Here is a 23,639-nt window from a genome sequence, read left to right as displayed (position 1 = left end):
TAGAAATGAGCATAAGCAAAACACAAAACTTGTATTTGTGTTAATTTATGATGGGGGCTGAGTGAATGCTAGCAATTTTTTAAAAATATGTTGGCGGTATTTAACTGATTTCAAACAACTGTCCCAAAATTGACCTGGTATCAGAAGTGGTGCAGTTTTGTGTTCAGGCGCTATGGCACTATATATAGATACTGGGGGTGCCAAAAAAGTACACATTTTAAGAGATGTTATCTATGTATTACTTTTTAAAGTTGAATTACATACCAATGTGTAGTATGACGTTCGCTCGAAAGATGGCATTAATCAAATAAATGCTAGCGTCATTCATTGTATTATAGTTTTAATACAGTTTTTCCTCTCTTAAAATGTGTATACATTTTTGGCAATATATATTACTATGTTACCATGTGCTGCAGAGAAATAAACTTTTTATGAACGTCATGTTGGTGGAAATGATTAGTCACAGAAACAAACAATACCTGACCTTTTTCCTGTTTTGCCAGATAACGTAAACGCTTTATGCTGAAAACAAATTTATGCATTTATGATAACGCACATGCCTGCTAGCACACTTTACAGTTCACAAAGCGCACTCAAGTTCATTATCTCGTGTGGGCCTCAGAGGCAGCGGAGGTGGTGTAGGTGTGCGTTCTCACTTCCAACTTCACGGGGAGGAAACAGCCTAGGCAGGCCTGGGAGAAGAGAGCTGCCAGGACAGTGGGAAGGGACGCTCCAGGCTCCGGTCTTCCCTGAGCTGTGCCAGGGTTCCTCTCAGACCCCAGAGCCAGTCAGCTGTCATCACCCCCACCAAAGGGGCAGACCTGGTGCAGACCTGCCAAAAACAAACAGAATTTTCCATTATGGAAAATATTATTTTCCAGGTACTCAAGGAATAGAGCACGTTAATAAATAAGGACATAGCCTGTGGATTGTGCAAACAGTTTACTGGTAGATAATTATATTTTGGAACAATCTCTCTGGTCACTGGAGTTGATCTTGGCCAGGGTTCCAAACTGTTTCCGCCTGTTATCTGCTGACCAAATCCAGCTTCTAATCTCTTCTCACACACTTGCCAGGTTTCCTTTCGTCGCGGCTGGTCGTTTGTCCGTTCGCTCACCCAGCGTTTATCAGGTGTCCCCTGCAGGCTCAGGGTTGCGCAATTTCTTGAAAAATGAAATCATAGATCCGACTATCTGATTGTATGCTTTGCGCAGGAGCCTAGGGAAGGAATGGACACAAGCAGGGTTTAGTTCTAGAAAGCTGAATGACTCAGATGTGTCCCAGTCACACCTTCTTTGTCTGAAAAGTAAAAAGCGGCTGAGAACTTTTTAAAGGTCTCTTCACGACATCAAGTTCTGTGATCTAGGGTGCTTCTCCTCTGAGTTCTAAGTGGACAGCAGAAGTCCCCCTGAAGCAGCCACTGCCACGTGTCAGGCGCGTCTGGGGCCACTTGCCTTCACTTCCCTTCTGAGATGAAGTTTGTCCATCGTGATATAAAGGTTTTGTAATCTCACTTTGAAAAAAAAGGCAGCTGTCTTTGGTGCATTACTCTTCCCTCCTCCCTCATTTGTAGTTGCTCTGCCACTGACTTCCAAAAGAAGCAGGAACATATAAAGGAGGGGCTTATTAATGGAAAAGTATTTTGGAAAGCAGCCTTTCTCTTTCCACGATGTTGCTTCTGTGCAGGAAGTGAAAGCTGGGGATCCATGGGCTTTGATTTTAAAATGTAAGCAGAAGTGTTAGTTAATTAAAATGAAGGTACTTTGCCCACTGTTCAGAGATCCATTCTGACAAATGGTTCTGGGGAGTGTGAAGGTTTATTTCACCTGAGGAAGTGATTCACTGGGAAGACAGATCGCTTCATCTTGTCAGAAACCATGGAAACCCCCAGTGCCGCGCCGCTTCCCTCTTCTGGGAGTTCCCAGCCAAAGACAGGCTGGAAAGTGGATGTGGCTGAGATGAAGTTAGATCCTGGAGGCACAGAACTGGAGCCCCATCTCGGAGGCATCACTGTTTCCAGGGCCCGCTTTTGGCTGCTTTCCAGTGTGGAGCCAGCACTGACATTCTGTTATGCTGTTTCCCGTTGTGGGTGGATTTACTTAATTTTTAATGAGTGATTCACTACCCATCGCTGTATGTTTTCCTCCTGTGGAGCTGAGAATTAAGTCATGTTTCCTTTGAAAAATTATTTTTGATAGAACCCGAGTCCTGTGGTACTCCGAGTGAGACCAGGGGACGTGGTAATGTCACTGAGAAAGGACAGTCAACCTCTCCAGGGCTCTTAGGAAATGGCAGTGGGTGTCACCCTATGACCATAGTGTTCTCTGTCAGAGGGGACTGTGGGCCTCATTCAGCATCCAAAAATGTCTTTCTATAAAGGTGTTTTTGAAAATTGTGTAATTTTCTTAAAGTTTTTTTTTTTTTTTTTTCCATGTTACAACAAATCCATTCCACTTGAAAAGCCACGTGGTAGGTTTCCCGAACGGAAACCTAGTAACATAATCAATTTCCACAGTGTTTGTCATGCTTCCTCCCTGTCCACTCTGTTTACTCACAGTGGCCTCTGTCTGCCCAGCTGGCATCTGGTCACCCCTTCTGGTCTGTAGCGCCAGGGGTCGTCTTGGTTACCAGAGCTGTTTAGCTCCTATCTCAAGTTCACGCCTTGCCACACTCTTTCCATTCACCTCCGCCCTGCCCTTCAGAGGAATGAGGAGCGCGGGCCACCATCTGTGCAGTGACTCCCGCCTGGCCTGAGCACAGAGCAGAGGCCTGCTGACAAGCAGTTGAGGCTCGTGCCCTCCGCCCAGCACCAAGGGCCCCCAGTTTTACAGGGCGCTGCCGGAGAATGTGGGCGTGCACGCAGAGACCAGAGAGGTGCCGAGGTGGCAGGAGGCAGTGCACATCAGAACAAAGGACAGTTGGCAGGGGCTGGGGGCGGGCTGCTCAATGGAGTCGGTCTAGTGCAAAGAACAGGACGAGGAGAGGAGCAGACGACAGGCCCGGCCTAGAGGTCAGGAGGCCAGACGTCTGTCCTAACTGGCTGTGTGGCTTTCATCAAATCGACCACCTCCTAAGGACACCCGCCCCCTTAGCCACCCACCTCTGCAAGGCTCTAGAATTCTGTCCATCCAAGGGGGGACCCCAGAATGAATAGGAGAGTTCTAGTACAAAATGAACAGCCAAAACATTGTGTCCAAGGTGAGGGCACTAGAGTACAAGGGGTGGCAGACTGGCGGGCGCGGTTTATCTGTCAGGATGATCTGCCTGTCACCAGCATCGTAGGCCTGGGCTCAGGACTTCCTGGAGCTGAGTTTCCTGGGAGAGGAGACACCCTTTGTCAGCGCACTGCCCACCAATGTCCCAGGCCTGGTGAAGCTCAGGAAACGCCCAGCCGCTCTGAGGGCCAAACCGCAGGCCTGGGCCAGCAGCCTCAGCTGCTCTTTATACGGATGGGCCACCCTCAGACACGCAGCTGCCGAGTCCGCAATCCAAGCCCCACGTCCGGGCGTCTGCACTCGTGGTGCAAATGGGAGACTTCATTTTCGTCGGAATGTGTCCAACCCTGTCTGAAATTCATCTTAAAAAGTAAAACAAAAAACAGTTTTATTTCATCTGGGCTCCAAAACACTTTATAAAATGGGTGTTGTCTGTATCCCTGTGTGTCCCAGGACAGCAGCAGTGTCCGTGGGAAACATGACAAAAGCTGCCATCAGTCGCGCTTAGTCCCAGAACCTAGCGGCCTCATGAACCTACATGAGCACATGACTGAAAGGGGTTCACAGGCATTTCTGATCTAATCACAGATTCTGTGAAAGACAGAAGCAATCTTGGTGTGGTCTCAGCGGTCCTGGTCGTGCTCCTCTCTCAGTGTCTTAAATCCACAGTACAAAGCGTTTTCGTCAAGGATTTGGTTAAAAGAGAATTAAGTACTAATCCTGGGAAATGCAAAGTGAAATTCAAAGAATGGCCTGATGATACCGAGCTACCAGCCCAGCTATAGAAAAGGCGTATTTTTTTTTTTCAAACTCCTATTTTCTACTTTATGCATGATTTATATGATGTTTGACACATAACTGGAAATTAATGCGTGGTTGGATCCTTGCAGAGGGAGACAGAAGCATCAATTTGGCTCCTTTCCTGACTGACATGTGGGGGCGTGTCAGCTCCTGGCCGACAGGGAATGTCCCAATTGTCTCTGCATCCCCAGTGGTGTCCCACACCTCGCCGACCTCAGGACTCCTTGTGTGGTTGATGAATGAGTGAACAAGTGACTGGGTGGGCGTGGAGAGTCGTGGAGTAGGGAAAAGGCAGATCCCAGAGAGGAAACTCCATCTTTGCAGTCTCTGTAGCACTTGGCACGAACAGGGCCAGCTATGTAGACGAGTGGATTGCTTGTTCCAAAAAGCAGGAACAAAAAGCTCTTTCCTTTCCTCTGGTGTCTCTGCAGACCTATCATGGTGCTGTTTACCTTCTATGTAATGCCATGCAGCCTGGGATACAGGGCCACTCTCAGGCAGTGCCAGGGCCCCACCCTGCAGCTGCTGTTGTAGGTGGAGTGTGCAAATGAGGGGCCAGGAAGTGGGCCGTGAAGACCCCACCCTGGAGAGGTGACAGGAGGCACGCCAGGTCTGAGTCTAGTCTCCAAGCCCCCGCTGCGTTGGGCCATTGTCCCATCAGACTGCTCTTGCAAACATATTCAGAGATGAAATTACCATGGACTTCAAGACAGTGGCCTGAGAGCATTAAGCCCCCAGCACTGAGCTCTCTGTGTGTTTGGGGGCGGGGGGCACTGCCCTGGTCTCACACCCCGGAAGCCCACCCTGGCCTGAGAAATGATGGTCAGAGCACTGGATTGTTCACTGGCGGCTTTGCAGTTAGGGGTTTCTTTCTCACAGGAACATGCTCCATTTCCAGCTAGAGCTTTAATCCCCACTGATCCCATTCATTACTTTCTAGAAAGGTCTCCCGTCCCTGCCCACGCTGTCTAATGCTGCCACCCTCCCCATCTGACTTTCAGTCCCAGGTTACTTCTGCCACCCTACTTCATTTCCTTTCTACTGTCATGAAAACACCTACTGCTATTTGGAGCGGTCACCTACCTCTCTCCGTGGCTGGGACGTAGGCCGTGCAGCCAGGGAACCTCTCCCTCTCCCCCAGCACCCAGGTGCTGGTGTGAAAAAATAGATGGGTACCTATTAATACGCCTTACTCTGCTCTCCAAACCTTTTGGAGCAAGATGGACAGAAATAAAGAAAGTCCACTCACACCCCAAGTGTCTCAGTAAACTCCCCGTGATTTTCTCTGCCCAGGGCCAGACTGGCCTTGCTGACTTCTTTCCCAGATGAGGTCAAGTTTGTTCTGTTTCATTTTGTGGTCATACAGGCAGACGTCAAAGGGGCATGTTCGGACTCTCTGCCTGAACTCGGAGCACAGCTGCATTCCAGGTCTACACTGGCCCCCAAATCAGGCCTTAACTACACGTTTCAGCTCAATTTGGGTTTTGATGGTGGTTCTCTTCCCAGCCCCCACCTTCCCAGGATTCCTAAAGGCTGGGGGGATCAATCACCCACCAATCAAAGCCACCAATTATATTTGAAATTCTATGTCTTGAGAAGGGATATGTTCTAAATCAATCGATGGAGTCTAAGATGAAAACCTGTTATCAGCTGTAGGTTTATACACCAAGAAGAATGCATCTGACCTCAGCCCCAATCCCATGGCACCATATTCCTTCAGAGCACAGCAACAACTGGCAGGAGACCTCTCCACCCCTTTCCCCAAGAGACAGGATGGTCCCAATTTTCAGTCTCCACCTGCTCAGATCTGAGAGCTTCCTTCTCAGAGGGGAACCCAAGGTATGTCTCCTGATTTATGCTGTTCCAAGTTCTGAGGATGAGGGAATTACAGAAGGTACCATGTCTACTGCTGAGACAAAGCCCCCTGCCTGCTTAATGGGACTGGGCGAGTACTCGGGCATCAGCTGGGCCACGCAGCCTGGCTGTCTTCTTTTTCCTCCATCCATATCCCTGGAGAACATGGTGTGCTTTGCTTCTTACTAAACTTGTCTGAAGCCCAGGCACCTAGGAGGAGGCGTGGAATATCCCCACTGGAATAGTCTCTGCAGCTGGAAACTCCTGAGACGTGGCAGAGCAGAGCTGCTCATCCGGGTTACAGGGTTACTGAGAGTCTCACGAGCTGTGGAAGTAATGGTGCTCTCACTCGTGTAGGAAGAACAGTGACATTGTGACACTCAGCTTCTGAATGTGATGCTTCCTACAACGGTAGGCTCTGAATATCCAGAAGCTTGCCTGCTTGAAATTCAGAGGGTTTTGACCAAACTTAGGGATAACGAAAACACAGTGTTAATTCTGAGATCCTGTCCTGCCATGACATGGGGTCAATTCAAGCTGGCAGGTGGGTGCATGTTCAGGTTTTTCACCTAACTTCCTTGCATTTTCTTCAGTCATCCAAGTCACCTCTTTCCCCAGGACTTGGAGAGGAAGCTAGCGATCCCCGCAGCGTGGTGTCGGGAGATGATAAGGAGCCCTGAGAGCTCTCCAGGTGCAGGTACATGCCCAGCCCTTGCCTGCCTCTCTCATGGGATCCTGGAGCCGTCCTGAGAGCTGGGTTTGCCTATTGTCCCCAGCTATTTAGTCTGTGCTGTGCTGGGGGCCATGCAGCTAGTTTACATGCTTGTGTGCTGGACTTGAACGTTGGGCATTCTTCTTGATGTATAAAACCTATAGTGGGTAACAGGGCCTCATCTTAGAGCGTATCTTTATCTGTATCTTTAGTTGATTGATTTAAAATGTGTTCCTTCTCAAGACATGGACTTTCAATACTAATAGGTGGCACTGATGGGTGGGCATATCCCTTAGTTTTGGGGAATCCATCGGAACTGGATAGAATCATTTTACTCCCTTCTGACGTGAAGGAGGTTCATCCATGGGGGCCCCCCTCCAGGAAGGCAGGGTGCAGAGAGCAGGGGCTTGCCAGAATGTGGGGGTGGCAGCCAGGAGACCAACTTCAAACACCAGATTTATCCTTAGTGGACTGCCTGACGACAAATAAGTCATGTGCCTCCTGGGTCCTCTTGTTAAAGGACTTGGAGGGGTGCAGAGGTTCCTAAGTTCTCAGAGTCCTCGGATCCAGAGTAGCAGCACAGAATTACCCAACTGGTGCTCAGCTGATGGCCCAGAGCCTGCTGGCGGGGTTTGGAATTGGCCAGTACCCAAGGCTTGCTGTGGTTTCATAAAAAGCTTCATGCAATAGATTGTTATAAACACCTATATGAAAACCTTGTTTTCCAGTGATGTTGCAATATTTGATTAATTCTTCTGGATGGCACAACAGGACACCTAAAGTAAGCATTGCTTTGAGTCGCGGCGAATTTACTAAGCATCAAAAAGGAAAATTATCAGGTCAAGAACCTAATCATTCTTACATGCCTCGTTTAGCATTCAGTGCATATTTACATCCACGCTACGCACACACACACACATGCTGGAAAAAAAATCCCGGACTACCTTGAACTAAGTGGGTTTGACCTCTATTTCTAAAATGTGCATTGACATGAAATACGGAGCTTCCTCTGAGAGTTCAGCAAGCCGTCCACTCCACCTGCTCCTGTCAGAGCTGCCAGCCTTGGTGCTAAAAAGTCTGGTTTCTCTGGGAAAATTCATGTCATGGACATCTTGTTTCCAGGAAGCGGCGTGACTCACTTTTCATTTCAGGATGATGTCAAGTCTCGCGTACTATTTCCAGTGTAGACGTGGGGCAGTGAATGATGTCTAATTATTTAGAAGAGCGAAAGATCCACTAAGGACATGCAGTGCCAGAGGCTTCCGTGTCTCGGCAACATACAGCTTCACGCGTGTCTCACCAAAAGCAATGAAATGGGCTAAAAACACCCATTCATGTGCATAAGGGGGCCTTTCAGAACCTGCCCTGTTAAAACAATTTCTTCCACAACAGGAAATAAACACTTAATAGAGGGCTTGGGGTGGGGCTGGCTGTGTGTCGCCCACCAGTGGACGGAGTGTGAAAGGACACGGGGGTGCCCCATTTTTCCTGCGTCATACAAACTTTGCGTTATTATTAACTCAGAGCGCTCAGGATTTTAACCGTCCTGTTTCCAGCTGAAGAATCTCCTTCAGAACGCGTACACCTGGGGTGTCCCTGGTTTCTATCATTGCGGTACCCCAGTCTGGAACCCATGCCAACGAATTGCCATCCATGCCGCCGACCTCCCAGCTCTGCCCTGCACCTCACTTCGTGCCAGCAGCCGAGCTCATGGAAACTCTTCTTCCCAGGGAAGGAGGAGGCAGAGAGGTGCAGACGCAGCTCCAACCGCACACCCGCAGGCAGCTGCGCTCACAGAAAATGGGCTGGTGCTCCCGCTGCTGGGAGCGGCTGTGACGTCCCAGCCCTCGTTTCGCAGGAAGTGGGTGTTGTCAGCGGGGCGTCGTCTGTTCATTGGAGCAGCCCTGGTGTCTGAGGCCCCCACGGCATCCTTTCCTACGTGGAGAGAGTTCTCTTTCTGTTCCCAAAACAACAAATCTTCTCATCTTCGAACTTGGTCAATCTTACTAATGCTGTAGCAGAAAAACGAAAAAGAAAGCAAAAGCCAAACAAACAGAAAAAGGCCCGACTGCGCAGATCACGTGACTCGAACGTGGGTTGACTTAATGACCTGGGGCCAAACTTAGACTGAATATTTTCTTCGATGGTTGGCTTTAGTAAGTTACCTGCCTTTTCCACACAGAGGCCTCTGAAGTCCAATCCAGGTGGTTTCTCCCCTTTTGACTCACACCTGTCCTGTCGGGAGCCCAAGCCAGCTCTCAAGACCATTTACAGGAAGAGCTAAGGACAGCCAACTGCTGGCCCCGAGTGTCCAGAGAAACTCGTGTTCGCTCAGAAGATAATGCAGTGAAGCCCATCTGCTCCAGCGGGAACCTGCCACCTACCTGCCGGTTCATGGCGGTTTCCCGTGTCCACCCTCTGATGCGGGCCTGTAAGGAGCAGACGCCCTGGACACCTGGATGCAAGCCTAGACCCTCAGAGGACCAGCTTCCTGGAGTTCAAGGTGAGTTCAGCACTTGGATAGTCCATCCTTGGGAAACCAGGGCTTAAAGACTGAAAAGTCCAGTTAATAATATTTGTCCTTTTTCTTTTTTTTTTTTTTAAGCCAGACTTCACAGGTTACAACCTCAGGAATTAATATAAGTATATGTATGTGTGTGTAGCCAAGTTACAAATCAAAACAAAATAGGAGATGTACAAATAGGAGAGCTAAGGTGTTGCTTCAAAAAATGACTATAGCAGAGGGTCAGTTATGTGAACCCCAATAATTATTAGGTTGGTGCAAAAGTAATTGCAGTTTAAGAGGTTAAAAATAATTGCAAAAATCGCAGTTACTTTTGCACCAACCTATTAAAAAACGCAGAGTTCCTCGTTTCTAGTCACATGACTTTTGTTTTTTGAAAAACATTTCTCAAGTCATTGGAAATAGTAAGAAATCTCTCCTTGCATGAACGAAGGGGAAGAAATGAAGGCATTTTAAGATGTTTCTTCTCCATGTTTAAATCCCTCCGCACACATTTCCGCGGGCCTGCATGGACACTCCCAGCTGGGCCCTCCCTCCATCACCGCTGAGATGAAGCTAGGAGTTTGATTAACTAAGTTTTACACAGCCAGGTGTTCGTTTCCCTGAAAACCTGTGCCATGTGAAACAAATGGTTTGATTTAACCATGTGCTGTGACTGCAACGGGATCCAGTCGAACACACAGCAGCAATACTGCAGCGTCACCATAGCAACCAGTGGAAATAATGACCCCCTTTGGGAATAAAAGAGATCTCAAATCCTGTTGCAAGCAAGTAGCATTGGCAGTCTGCAGCAGAGACGGTTTTCGATTGTTTCAGAAATTCCTTATCAACAGAAAAGGAATGAGAAGCGGCGTTTTCAGAAAACAAATGGATTTGCAGTCAACCCGATAACCTAAGTCACCAAAGAAGGCAAGGTGGTGATTGGAGAAGCCGATGATGAAATATCACGGGCATTTCGTCCAGGCGTCAGTCCAGTAGTTGCTGGAAGCCGGGTCACCGCTCCTGCCACACAGAACAAACACATCTGTAGGAATGTTGATGGCAGGCAGACATAATCGGGATTTACTGATGCAGAGTAAGTCTAACTATGTAGCAGCCCTCGGCACCAGAGCGGACTCAGTGGGCAGTACTTCCACGCAGAGTCTCAGGACAAAACGAAAGTGCGAGCCTGGGGCTGGTCCTAGGAATTGTGACAGTATGAAAACCAAAACAAAGTAAGACATTGCAGCAAACCATTCTCCAGAGAGCGTGTGCTGTGGGGTGCCTTTATGTCAGGCCCCCTCCTTCTGAAAGACGTGACAGGCTGTTGAGCTGCCTGGGCACGTTTGCGACGCCTGCACTAATAGCCAAGTCCACCAGGAAGGGCACCTTCTTATAAAGCTGCCACATTGCGGGGGATGTGATGGGACCACAGATGTGAAATGCAGAAGCTCGGTCAAAAAATCATCCCCTTAGTCAAAAGAGAAGGAGAACTTGGTGAGAACAGGCAGCAGCGAAGCTTCAGTTTTTTTGGATAACGGAGTAGAGAGTAAAACCTGAGTGTACAGTTCCCTTTTTATTTTAGGAAGTGCTGTTGGGGGGAAAAAAAAGAGATTTTTAATGTTTAATATGAGACATTCACTCTTCAGAGCAGCGTCATGCCAGAAATAGAATTGTTCTCTCAGCCGAGTGGAACACTCCCAAATAAAAGAATTTTATCTTTAAACCCAATTTGAGGAAAGGCACTAATAATAGGTGTCCTTCACATTTTCCTCAATTTGGGTTGCATTTCAATTTAGCCTTGCCTTGAAAGCATCCTTCTGAATGGGTAACAGCTGTAACTTGTATTTGAGGACAAATCTGGAGCAGGGAGAGTCATGGTTCCAGTGGCACCTTCCTTCTCCCTCCGCTGGCCTTGGACCCAGCTGTGTCCTGGGGGCTGGGTTGTCTCCCTTCCTCTCTTCTCCTCTCGGAGCAATGGAGCAATGCACGGAGCTACTGATCCCCCCTCCCCCACCCCCGGGACTGCCCACTGCAGCAGACAGACTGGATTGTGTGCTGCCTCCCTCACCGATTTGTTTGAAACTTAAAAAAAGTCACTCCACCTCTGCGAATCATAAATTTATTTTTAAGTATTTATTTCAGCTAGAGATGAGCAATCTCGCCTGTCGCTTTGTCCCTGCTGGATGTTTGCCTCTGGTGGCCAGTGATGTCTATAGTCTGAGTCCTGGCAGCGCTGGCCTCAGAAGGAGCATTACAAAGGGAATAACCGTGTAAATAATGCATTGCCTTTCGCACGGTGGCCTGCTCGGAGATGTCCAGCTTCCCAGCCAGTGAGACTCCGGTGCTGTGGACATGGGTCTGAATGAGTTCGTCACCTAGGGTCTGCTCCAAAAGCGATGCTCTGTAAGTATCCATGGATGCAGAATACAGATGTGAAAAGGGGTTTCCGGAATTTTCCTTCAGTAGCTAGTTTAGGTTGTGAGAAAAATGCATTGTCCAAGAGCTTTTCCAATTTAATATATAATGTTGCTACTCACTGATCATTTAGGAATGTCACAGCAGTTCTGCTCTTTATCAAATTTGTGTGTGTTCTCACGACCAGTTTGGAAAAATGTAACATCCATGTAGGTGATGGTTTAGCAGTTGTGTCTCCAATGATTTATGCCAGTCTTCTGGTTTCCTATTCATTAAATTGCTATTTAACGAAGAAGTACTTTCTGTTTCACTTAAACATTCTTTAATCAAAGAGAATGTGCTCAAACTTTTGGACGTGCATCTTTCAACTAACGTGAAAATTATAAAGGCATTTTAGGAAACATTTGATATGAAAGCTGACTAACCAATCATTTGAAACATCACACCATCAAATTCGAGGAAGGTTTTCTCTCACTGAAACCTTCCTTGCTTCTTCCTCCCTCTTGCCCTCTCTCCCACCCTCCCTCCCGTCCTTCTTAGTCATTCTGCTGCAGTTGTAAGGCTGAGTCGCATCGAACAGTGTATGTCCTATAAGAGACTGTGTATTTCATAAATGCTCAAATTACTTTTCAACTGCTAACGCTGTTATGTGGATAAACTCAGGTACAACTCACCTGTGAATTATTTGGGCTACCTATGGTGAGAACAGGCTTCCTGCTGAGAAAAAAATATTAGGTTGCATTTGAAGAGGTGGTTCATTTCATTCAGTTTATCCCAGAATGTCAGTCTTTTCCCTGAAAAGTGGGGTGAGGGGGGGGCACACAAACTCTTGCACTCTACCTGGCCGGCCGGTCCTCCCAAAGTTTCCAGGAGGGTTCCACCAGCTTACCTGGGTGGCGTCTCCTAAATGCTCAGCAAGGTTGGATACCTGGTGCCTCAGGCGGTGCCAGTGCCCAAAGACTAGATGCTACCGAACCAGGGCCGGTGTTCTCTTCACTCCGAGTCTAGCTAGAAGGGGACCCCTGTGCATCCGGGACTCCACAAAGGACATCACGAATGGGATCTAGCGTTCACTTTAAATATTTGCTTTATTGTATTTGCACTAAGAGAGGGCATTCGACTATTTCATGTCAGTAAGGCTACAGTAAAAAACTTAATCGTGTTTTGCCTATCATGTGAAAGGGATTCTGTTAACTTCCAATCAACTGTATGCCCCCTAGTTGATCTGTTACGGAGGAGTGTGTGTGTGTGTGTGTGTGTGTGTGTGTGTGTGTGCGCGTGTGAGTGCACGCGTGCGCACTGGGTGCATAAAGAACAAAGTGAGAATTCCCTGGTATGGAAGTTGGAAGGTCGCAATGAGCCTTTGCTTTCATATTTGTGTTCTTTCTCATTGAGCGGTGGCACGGTTGTTGGTGTGCTGGAGAAAGGCTCGTAGGAAGCAAAACCTGAGCTTTTTTTGTAGTATTTTATCCCAATCATGCACAGAGTGAATTCTGTGCACTTTGTAAGATTTTACTCCCTTCTGAGGCAGTTTAAATCTGCTCACCCTCAGTATCACTGTCTCTTGTTGCTGTTTGTTCTTTGCGCGCTGCCAGGTAGCCTGTGGGTGGCTCCCACTCCCGCACCCCAGGCAGCCCCCAAATCCTGGGCTGACAGCTGGCTCCGGGCCCCACTCCCCTAAGGGACTGCCTTCATAATGAGGGAACCGGAGTGCTGTGCCTTCCATTTCCTGCGCCTGGGGACCTCCCAGGGGGGCTGAAAGGCTCTGAGGAGATAAAGTATGGAAAGTTCTTAGAACGAGGATACACAGGAGACTGCGAAAATCAGCCCCTGGTTAGAAGGGCCAAATGAGGCAGCTTGATGTTCACCTGTATTTGAACATCAGTATTTGAAAACTGATGATCCAGGATCTCGGGGCCGGACAGGTCATGGTCTCACCCATTTTCTCCTCCTTCCTGCCCACCCCTTTTGCAGAGAGAAGCAGGGGATTGCAGGGTTCCCTCTTGTCTGATGTGAGCGAGCTGGAAGGGCTGGGAGAGCCGGCCACTGCCTCCGGAGTCCCCTTCCAGGCTGTGCCCCTGGGCGGCCACCCTCCAGACCGCTGCCCTCCGTAATCCAGAGTGGATGTGTCTGCTGAGGGGGGAGCTGAGCTGTAAGAAGCGTGCGAATGAGTGGGCAGTTCTCCCACTGCCCCCGTTTGTGTATTTGTGCTGTGACCCCAGCGCTGTGGGGAACCTGGGGCGAGAGCTCATCCCAGCAGCTGGGTGATGACCATGCTTTCAGGACGTTTGTGTAAAGGCGGCCACTTGTAGGAGAGCTCGGAAGGGGAAAACTTAGGTAAGAGAATGCTCTTTAGGAGAAGGGAGGGAGCGCGGACCACTCTCTGAATTCCAGAGCAAGGGGGAACACTGCTGAGGAGGGAATACCCTTCAGTGGGCATGGTGGCAGAAATCGGCAATACCTGAACCCAGGAATGCAGGGGTGTGATGCCTGTGGCCACTCATCTTTGTCTCCCCAGGTCCTGGCACCCGGGTGGCACATAGCAGGTGTTCAAGTGGTCATTTCTGAAGAAGTGAAAATGAACAGATGACTGGCACACATCGATTCATTTTGCAGTATTTGAGGGCAGTACGTCTTCTGTGTGATGTGTTTTGTCCGTCGACAAACACACGTGCATAGTTACATAGATTGAAGAAGTGAAGAGCAGTGTGGGCTTTGGATCAGACACTGGGATCAAGTCCTGACCGGTCACTTCCTCGCTATGAAACCTTGGGAGGTGACTTGACCTCTTCCTGGGTGACCAAGGGACCAAGGTGACATGATTCCTACAAAGCTCTCAGCAAGCCGCCTGCCCGTGAGCAGACCCCACACTGCTCTTCTTTTCATTTCTTCCTTTGTAGTCTCCTAATTCCACTGGATAGCAGTCATTTGTGTTTCTTTGGGAAAGACATTTAAAAAGCCAGTGGTGCTCTGGGAAAACAAACTTTCAAGAATGTTTCCTAATGCATTAAAAAATATTCGTGCTGTTGATCATAAAGGCATGCTGTATGGTTTGTACTTTAAAACTTTACTGTTACATTCATCCTGATAAAAGTGTAAAAAAAGAAAAAGAAAAAGAGCCAACAAATGAAAGCAGCATAACTGATGTCAGTAAGTAGCTCTAAGTATAAAATAATCTGGAATAGCTAGAAAATTAAAAGTACATTTTACTCCATCCATTTGTGGCAGTTCACTCCCGGCCGTAAGGCTGGAGTTGTGCCAGTGATTTAAAATTAGAGCTAAAGGAATGAGACCCAACTTAATTAGTATAAATGTTGCCATGTAACTTCTAATAATGAGCATAATTTGCAATGCACACTCGCCGTGTAATTTAGCACAATGGGCCCCGCAGAATGCAGGACTAGTATTTAATCAGGGAAATGGTTAATATGGAAGGGGTTGGGGTGGAGGGATGGGAGGCTGTGTCGGGGTTCCCTCTCTAGCACCATTTCAGACACCCCGCCGGCCCCCAACCCAGAGCGTCTGCCCCGTCCACCAGAGGAAGCTGTGTCCTCTACGAAGCTGTATGACTCCAGCAAGTTACTCAGTGTTTCTGTGCCTCAGTTTCCCCATCTGTACAGGGAGGATAATTACGGTCCCCATCTCTTATTGTTGTTGGGGGGAGTCCTTGAGTTACTGGTGGAAATCCTGAGTCGTTAGCCCTGAGTAGGCAGCACTCAGCCAGCCAGTGCTTCCCACAGGTGTCACTATCCATGCTTGGATGCCAGGCTGGGGAGGTGCCTTCTGTCCCAAAGCACAGTACGTGGTGGTCCTGAGATGCTTTCTCTTTACAGAAGTAAAACTCACATCACATAATATTAGCCATTGTCATTCAGTGGTATTTAGTTCATTCACCATGTTGTCTAACTCTTGTCTCTGCCTGGTGCCAACACATTTCATCACCTCGAAAGGAACCCCCGTGCCCATTAAGCAGTCACTCCCCACTTCCCACTCCCCCAGGTTCCTGGCAACCACCAATCTGCTTTTGTCTCTATTACACAATTTGGATATTTCATATAAATGGAATCATACAATGTGTGGCCATCTGGTTGCCTTCTTTCACTTAGCACCCTGCTTTTGAGGGTGATGCGTGCTGTCACATGTGTCCGTACTTCATTCCTTTTCATGGCTGAATAATATCCCATTGAGTGGATAGGCCACATTTTGGTTTATCCATTCATCCGTTGATGGACAGTTAGGTGGTTTTCAGCCTTTTGGCCATGTGAGTAATGCTGCCTTGTGAATAATGCTACTATAAGTGTTTGTGTCCAGCTTTTGTTTGAACACCTGGTTTCAGTTCTCTGGGGTATGTACCTAGGAGTGGAATTACTAGGTGATATAGTAATTCTATGTTTAACTTTTGGGAAACTGTCAAACTTCTCCACAGTGATGGCACCGTTTTGCTTTCCTACCAGCAGTGTATCAGGGTTCCAATTCTTCCACAGCCTCACCGACACTCGTTATTTTGTTTATTTTTTAATTATAGCCGTCCTAGTGGACGTGAAGCGCTATGTTATTGTGGTTTGGGTCTGCATTTCCCTAAAAATTCGTGATCTGGAGCATCTTTTCCAGCGCTTTTAGCCATTTGTATGTCTTCTTTGGAGAAATGTCTGTTCAAGTCCTTTGCCCATTTTTTAATTGGTTTATTTATCTTTCCGTTGTTGAGTTGTAAAAGTTCTTTATATATTCTGGATACTAGATCCTTATCAGATACATGGTTTGCAAATACTTTTTCCCATGCTGTAGGTTCTCTTTTTCACTTTCTTCGGAGTGTCCTCTGATGCACGAAAGTCCTGAGATGGTTTTAGGTGGAAACTGAGCATAGCAGTGTGAGGAACTTTGAATCAAAAAGGGAGGAAGTCCTTCCTTCTTTCTTCTCCTGTAGTTTTTCTCGTACTCAAAGAGATGCTCAGTTTCGATCTAGTGTGTCCGTAACATCTCTTTAACACTTGCTAATCTACCTTTGCAACAAAAAAGAGAGCAAGTTTTTGGCCAAAGCCTTGCACAGAGCCAGTGTTGAGCAAGAATTTCGAAACTCATCTTCCCCATCTTCACTGAGTTGATGCTGAGGTCATCTCTGTACATGGCTGGCCACGCTGCTTTTCCCCTTTACACTAATGATAAAGAGTTTTCTTTTAAGTGCACGTATTTGATTTTCTTAGAAAAATGAGTGAATGATGTGACAAAGCCTGTGAAGGTGGTAAGAGAATCCCAGAGTGTGAGAACTGCTGTTGGAGGTCCCTGGGCATCCCGAACAGGGGACAGATGAGGGGTGTGTGAGAACCATCAGCCCGGTGATGGGGTAGGGCGGATGGCAGGCCCGGGGCAGGCCGCCCATGGGAGAGCAGTCGGGCTGCTGTCAGTGAGTCCTGGGTGTGTCCCCGGAGTGGTGCTGGGCCTTGGCCCTCATTTTCTCTTACTCAGTCCTCACCAGTGCTCTGTGTGATGAAGAAAGACCTGAGCTTTGGGTGAGGAGACAGAACGAGTGAAAGTTGACTGAAAGAAGAATGTGGTAGGACCTAGTGACTGATAGATGTGGGGCATGAGGAGGAGGAAGGGTCTGGAAGGATCCCACTGCCAACAAAGGGGAAAACGGGCAGAGAGACGACTAGAAGCATCTCAGGAACTTCTTCACAACTGTCTTAGCGCAGCATCTGTGTGAGTTTCCCAGGGCTGCTGTAAGACATTAACACAACTATGGTGGCTTAAAACAACAGACATGTCTTCTCTCCCAGTTTAGAGGCTGGACGTCTGAAGTCAAGGTGTCAGCAGGGCTGGCCCCTTTGCAGGCCATGGGAGGTAGTCCTTCCTTCCCTCTTGCAGCTTCTGTAGCTCCTGGCAGTGCTGGGCGTTCCTTGGCTGTGGCCACATCGCTCCAGGCTCTGCCTGTCTTCACGGGGTGTTTTAGGAAACATCCAGGGTTTCCTTCCTCCTGTATGTCTTCTTTACTTTTACACAGAACACTTCACTTCCCACATTTGGTGACCGGTGTGAGGGGTCGTTCCCCCACCGAGCAATTCTCTGTGACACCAGCTGGGTGTCCTACAGTGTAACTCAATTCTGACATTATCTACCTGGAGACAGAATCAGACCCTACAAATGAAGAACTTGGCCCCACGAGACCACTGCGCCCCACTTCATATGCCAATCGCAAGTCCAGGTTGTCACCTGTGCTTCTGACCACTCAGCTGCGCTTCTGACCAATGGACTAGAAATCTGAGGTTCCCGTGACTCTCTCCTCGGGTTCGATTAAATTGCTAGAGTGACTCACAGAACGCAGAGAAACCCCTAGGTTTACCAGTTTCTTAGAGGATGTGATATAGGGTACAGATGAACAGGCAGGCGAAGAGGTCAGGACTAGGGGTGCATCACCCTCCTGGTTGGTGGATATGTGCCCCCAATCTGGAACTTCCCCGAATCCTGTACTTGTGGGACTTTGTGGAGAATTCGTCACAGTCATGATCAATCATTAACTCCATTGTCAACCCTTCTCCCTTCTCAAGAGAATGGGTGGGGCGGGCAGGGCTGAAAATTCCAAGCTTCTAATCATGGCGTGGTCTCTCCAGGGACCAACCCTCATCCAGGAGCCCAGCCAGAGTCACCTCATTAGAAGAAAATAACACTCCTAACACCCAGCACATTACAAGGGTTTCCGGAGCCCTGTGTCAGGAACCGGGGTCAAAGGCCAAATATTAGAACAAAAGATGCTTCTAGTGCTCTTATCACTTAGGAAATTCCAAGGGTTTTAGGAATCCTGTGCCAGAAATGGGGAAGAAGATCAAATATATATTTCTTATTGTAAATGACAGTATCACGCATGGTTTTCTCCTGTGTGTGTGTGTCTCTGTGTCCTCTCCTCTTATAAGGGACACCACTGCATGTGGAGCCCACCCACTGCATTATGACCTCCTCTTAACACACTACATCTGCAGAAACCCTATTTGCAGGTAGGTCACATTCTGAGGTTCCAGAGGGACATGAATTTGGGGGGACACCTTTTAATCAGCCCAGCGTCTGTTCACTGCCCATTTCACTGAAAGTCTCAGGGCCAGTAAGGATACTATTGAGTTTCCTAAGGCCAAACCTCATCCATCCACCTTCTCTCTGGGGTGCTGACCTCAGCTAGAGTCTGCACCCCCAGGGTCCCTGGGCACCATTTCACAGACCAAGGCGAAAGCGGGTTTAAAGGCTAAATCGGAGCATAAGCATTTTACACGCACTCACCTTGGCAGCTCCTTGGAGGTGCTTAGCTAGCTTTGACTTGAAAATCACTGCTTACCCTTAGTCTGTTTCCTCCTGTCTGAGCCACACAGAAGTCCGGAGCTTTGTAGTCTTTCAGGTTTGCTCAGTTGTGTTTACGCAGCTTCTAGATACAGGTGAGAGGTGGGACAGACGTGCATCTTCTGAAAACATCACTGCGTGGAGTTGGAAGCCACCTATGCAGCCTCCTGCCCTTTCTTTCTGTTTCCCTGACTTCGCCAGACCTGAGATAGCAAAGAGGGGGTCAGTGGGCACGTGGGTGGATAAAAGAGCGCAGAAAGCCTCCCCCAGGGCAGTGGAAGGGCCCCCCTGGGCCCCTGAGACTCTGTCACCAGGGAAAAGCCTGTCTGTGATGTCTGTGCGTGGAGCCTTCTCCTCCCTGCTTTCCTCCTCCATTGTCAGCGGAGTTCAGATAAAAGGAGACTCAGCGTTCCGGGGGACTTCAAAGTTGGACACAGCTCGTGGCCAGTGTCATTGCTCTGACTGTGGGCAGCCCTGATTTGACCTGAACATTTCTAAGTAGAATTGATCGACTCAGATTCTCACAGCCTGCTTCCCAGTTTCTTATTACCAGACTTTCTAGTAGATGGGAATAGTCATTTCCTTTGAGGTTTCTTTTCTTCCTTCTTTTTCACTTCTTTTGTAACAGAACAAAGAATTCTCAAAGGACGTAAAATTCTGTGGTTCTATATTGCTAAATATTTAAGGAGATGCAGCTGGTGTTTACAGAGACCTCGGTCGGATGGGGACATGAAAGCTCCACTCGGGCTCTTCTCGGCAAACCTTTTGGCCACTTCATGCATTGAACAAATGTTTACTAAACTCGCATTTTATGATGTAGGGGCGTTTCCCAGGTGTAACAATGAAAATGACATTCTGAGGGGAGATGTTTACAATTCAAAACCCATAAAACGCTAACATCCGTTAGGGCCAAAACAACTCATGGATTTTGGGGGGTGGGAGGATGGCTAAATAAGTATTTTCAGTAAATTTGTAGAATTTACAGCATGTGTGTCCGTTTGTCCTGAAAGGAAATGTTTTTCAGTTTTGATCGAGTCTCACGTTCTCCATACTTGTCCTGATCACACCTTATAGCGTTTCAGAATTCCCAGGTCTGAGGAGTTCACAGTGACTGTGGAGACGTGGTTTTGTGACGTCTGGTTGTTTCCAGACTACTTGGGTTTGAATTCAGGCTCTGCCATTTTGCCAGCTGTGTGGCCTTGGGCAGGTGACCTCGCCTCTCTGATCCTCAGAGCCCTCTGCTGTAAGGCATGATAAGAGCTGTGTACTGTGTCAGAGAGCTTCCATGAGGTGAGGGTCCAGTGTGTTGTGTGTAAAGTGCGTGGACCAGTGTCCACAGCCAAAGCTAGTGCCATGTCACTGCCCCTGTCACGATGAGCGTTCTTGCTTGTCACTCATCTGCTTCTAGAAATAAGGGCATGCGTTCTGCCTCAGGTACCCAATCCCTACCTCGGTGAACTTCCTGAATCCCAGTGCTGCCCTGGGGACGGCATTCGGAGCTTGCCATGCCCCATGCTGCTCACAGGGCTCACACTGGGGGGGGGGGGGCGGCTCCCCCGGGAAGAAGGCTCCCCTCACACCCAGGGAAAAGTGCGTGACAGTCCGGTGCCTGGAGGTCTGTCTCTCGGAGGCCCTGATGCGTGTCAGCCCTCACCTGCCTCCCTCTCTGGGTACCTTTGCAGCCCCAGTTTCCCCTGGAGTTTCTGGAAGCTGTGGATAGAATAGCCAGGATGCAGGGCTTTCTCATTTCGGGAGGTAGAAATGCTAGTCATTCTTAGCAAAGTTTCAGGAGCCAGGGATCGTGTGAAAGATGTTAAGGCCTCAAGACCCTGTTTTACCATCTCTGAACCGAGTTGATCAGTGTTCCTTTCCCCGCAGGCTGGGGCCTTTCGGAACGGAGGGGCGGGAACGGAGCCCTCGGACACTGCCGGCCAGGGCTGGCGGGATGCAAGCCCCTCCTGTGGTCTCCGCTGTCTGGGCTTTCTCAGCTCACGTGGGCCGCGGTCACATCCTCGCGGGACTTTGTGTCCTGACGCCTGCCACTGGCCAGGAGTAAAAGGGGTGTGAGAAGCAGACAAGGAGTGGAGGACACGCAGGAACAGAGGCAGGAAGTTTCTGGGTCCTTCTCAGAAGCAGATAAGCCGGTAAACGCTTCCAAAAGTGCAGGCAGCCAGGATGCATTCTCAGCCTGCCACCGTCCTCGCTCCTGGGGGCACGCGTGTGTCCAGCCATCGTGCCAGCTACCAAGCACTATGTGAGTTCATCACGGTGCTGAGGCCCAGAGGGGACAGAGACGGAGGGGCTGAGGTCTGGCTGATGCTGGGACACTTCATGCGTCCTCTGCAGATCCTACCTGGATGGGCCTGCTTGGTCTGGGCCGGCTTAGGAAGTCACTGTTGGAGGCTCAGCTCCTGTCTCCTCCCCTGTCGTGTTCCCCCATTGCAGGCTGACGGAAGCACCCCTCCTCTTATCCAGGGGGCACAGTGCCTGGGGCGTCCAGCAGAGAGCTTGGGCACAGCCCCCGCTCCATAAATGCTGTTGGGTGTTTGAGCCCGAGGCTTCTCACTGGCCCAGGACTGTCCCTGGTAGTTCTGGGGATTTATGTCTCTGGGACTGAAAATGGAGCTCTTCCTTAGGTCCCCTCTCCCTCTCCTCTCAGAATGCCAGTCTGAAATAAGAGAAATAAAACTGATTCTGTTGCTTCTTGTTTGTTTACCTCTGAGCTGGACGTATTGTAAAGTGTTTGTTCACAGTCCACAAAAGGTATGAAGGGCTTTCTTCTTACCTTCCCCAGAGGCTGGGTGAGGTCACTGTTTTGCTCACTTTACACTCAGAGAGGAAAAGAACTGGCCCAAGGTCACACAGCTAGTGGACCAGAGCTGAGGTGGCCCTGAACTGGTGGCCCAGGCTCTTTCTGATGTCCATGCTGGTGGTGAGAGCAGCTGTGATGTGAAGGATGCTGAAAAGCATGCAATAATGTGGGGTTTTAACACAGGATTCTCCAGTTCCTTCATTGTGTCGATGCCATTCATTAGATTGAGAGGGTGATTTAGCACATTTCTGTTTGGTCTATTAAGACAGCAACATTTCTCTCTGGTTGGAGAATGATGACCTCGCCCCACTCCGTCCCTCCTAGTCAGGCGGACGTATAGCCGGTCACCCAAGCCCTGGCCGTTTTGAGAGAGAAGGAAGATGCTGAGGATAATTACACTGGGCAACGGGCATGAGCTGAGGCTCTCCATGGCCAGCGGGGCCTGGGGTCGCTCCGTCCGCAGGAACGAGGGCCACCCCTCACCCACGCAGTCATTCATCAGCAAGCGCCCTCTCCGCCGCCCCTGGGGGCCAGGCCCGCGCTGGCCAGGATCCCCCAGCAGGTCCGTAGCCTTCTGCACATCTGGCCTTGTTCTTTCTTGGCCTTGAACTAGAGACTGTTCCCCGTTCTGCAGGTGAGACAACTTGCCTGAGCGGTCACACTTAGAAAGCGGCAGAGCCAAGGGACTCCGGAGGCAGATTCCTGCTGCACACCCCCCCACGGAGACAAGAGAGCACAGAGAACGACTTGGTTTGGGCAACTGACATTTTTCCTTTGAGGAATAAAAAAGCTGCTCCCCCTCCCTGGGGCACAGGTGCCTCACAGGGGCAGGGCCATGCTGTCCCCACCCCGTCAGGTTCCTGACCTTCACTTCTCACTGCCCCTCTCGTCCTCCTCCCTGCCCCCACCCCCACCTCTTTTTCTCTCTCCTCCTTTCTCCCTAACTTAGGCCCCCCGAACTCAAATGTCAAAACCTAGCGGTTGTCATCAGTTGGTTTATTAAATAACTGACAACTAATCCATTAAGTGGATGACCGGCGATAGGCAAACGTGTCCTGGAAGTCTTCTGTCTTAATTAGTCGCCACCTCTGCCCTTTCACCCCACTTTATTTGTACATACTTTGAGCTACGGTTGCCAGTATAATTAATTTTAATATGTATGGAAGAATTGTGAATGTGGGCACAAAGCCAATTTCCTGAACAGGGAATACTATTTGATTTATAGTTTCTCTCTCTTGTTTCAGGCTAGGAAAGTCCATCAGAGTGTTGGATTTTTTGACTCGGGTAGAGATCATGGATCCACAGATTAGAAAATAAAATTCCGTGCTGGGAAATGGGCAGGAGGGTGCCTGTTCAGGAGAATTCAGATGCATCGTATAATGCTAGTTACTGGTTAATCACTTTAACATAATGAGTGGAGAGGAAAATTGTTAGAGACTAAGTTTCCTAGCATTGGTGGGGTCGTCACTTGCAGGGAGTGCAGGTGCCAGAAACCACGTGTCTGCAGTGACCCTGGAAAGATGCTGGGTGGGTGAGAGCAGGACTTTGCAGGAAGTGGGAGTTGGGAACATTCTGGTTTAGGGTCTGGGAGCCTTGGGCTGGTGTGAATGAATGTTTCTATGGCTTCCCCAATTGCGCCACCTGCTGGTCGTCTGTAGCATCGTACCTGGGTTTCCAGCGACGGCGCATGCGTGGAGACATTGCCCCACCTCGCCCTGCTTCGCTTGCATCCCTGATGCTTACAAATTTGGATACAAGTTGAGCCCATAAAACAAAACGTGAAATTATAATACTTTCATTACTTGAAATCCTCCTCTTGGACACTCCTGTCACTCTGGGCTTCGTCTTTCTAATACCGCGCTCGTCATTATGTGTCTTTCTGCCCCGTTGGGCTGTGAGCATCCTGGGGACACCCCGCACCCTCACAAGGTACCACGGATGGTTCCCAGCCCGAGAAAGGTCCGCAGCAACTCTGGGCACATCGAACGTGCCCGTGCAGAGGGG

At 49.0% G+C, this 23,639-nt stretch overlaps 1 protein-coding gene across 1 annotated transcript in view; it reads left to right on the top strand.

Moving 5' to 3' along the window:
* PTPRE (protein tyrosine phosphatase receptor type E) overlaps positions 1–23,639 on the top strand; it is a 134,806-nt gene that overhangs the window by 62,348 nt on the left and 48,819 nt on the right. The gene's annotated exons all lie outside the window — the stretch shown is intronic.

This window comes from Rhinolophus sinicus, chromosome 15, assembly GCF_057876585.1.
Source record: "Rhinolophus sinicus isolate RSI-liver-muscle chromosome 15, RSI-T2T, whole genome shotgun sequence".
In the NCBI taxonomy this organism is placed as follows: domain Eukaryota; kingdom Metazoa; phylum Chordata; class Mammalia; order Chiroptera; family Rhinolophidae; genus Rhinolophus; species Rhinolophus sinicus.
This window is presented reverse-complemented; position numbering and strand designations above follow the sequence as displayed.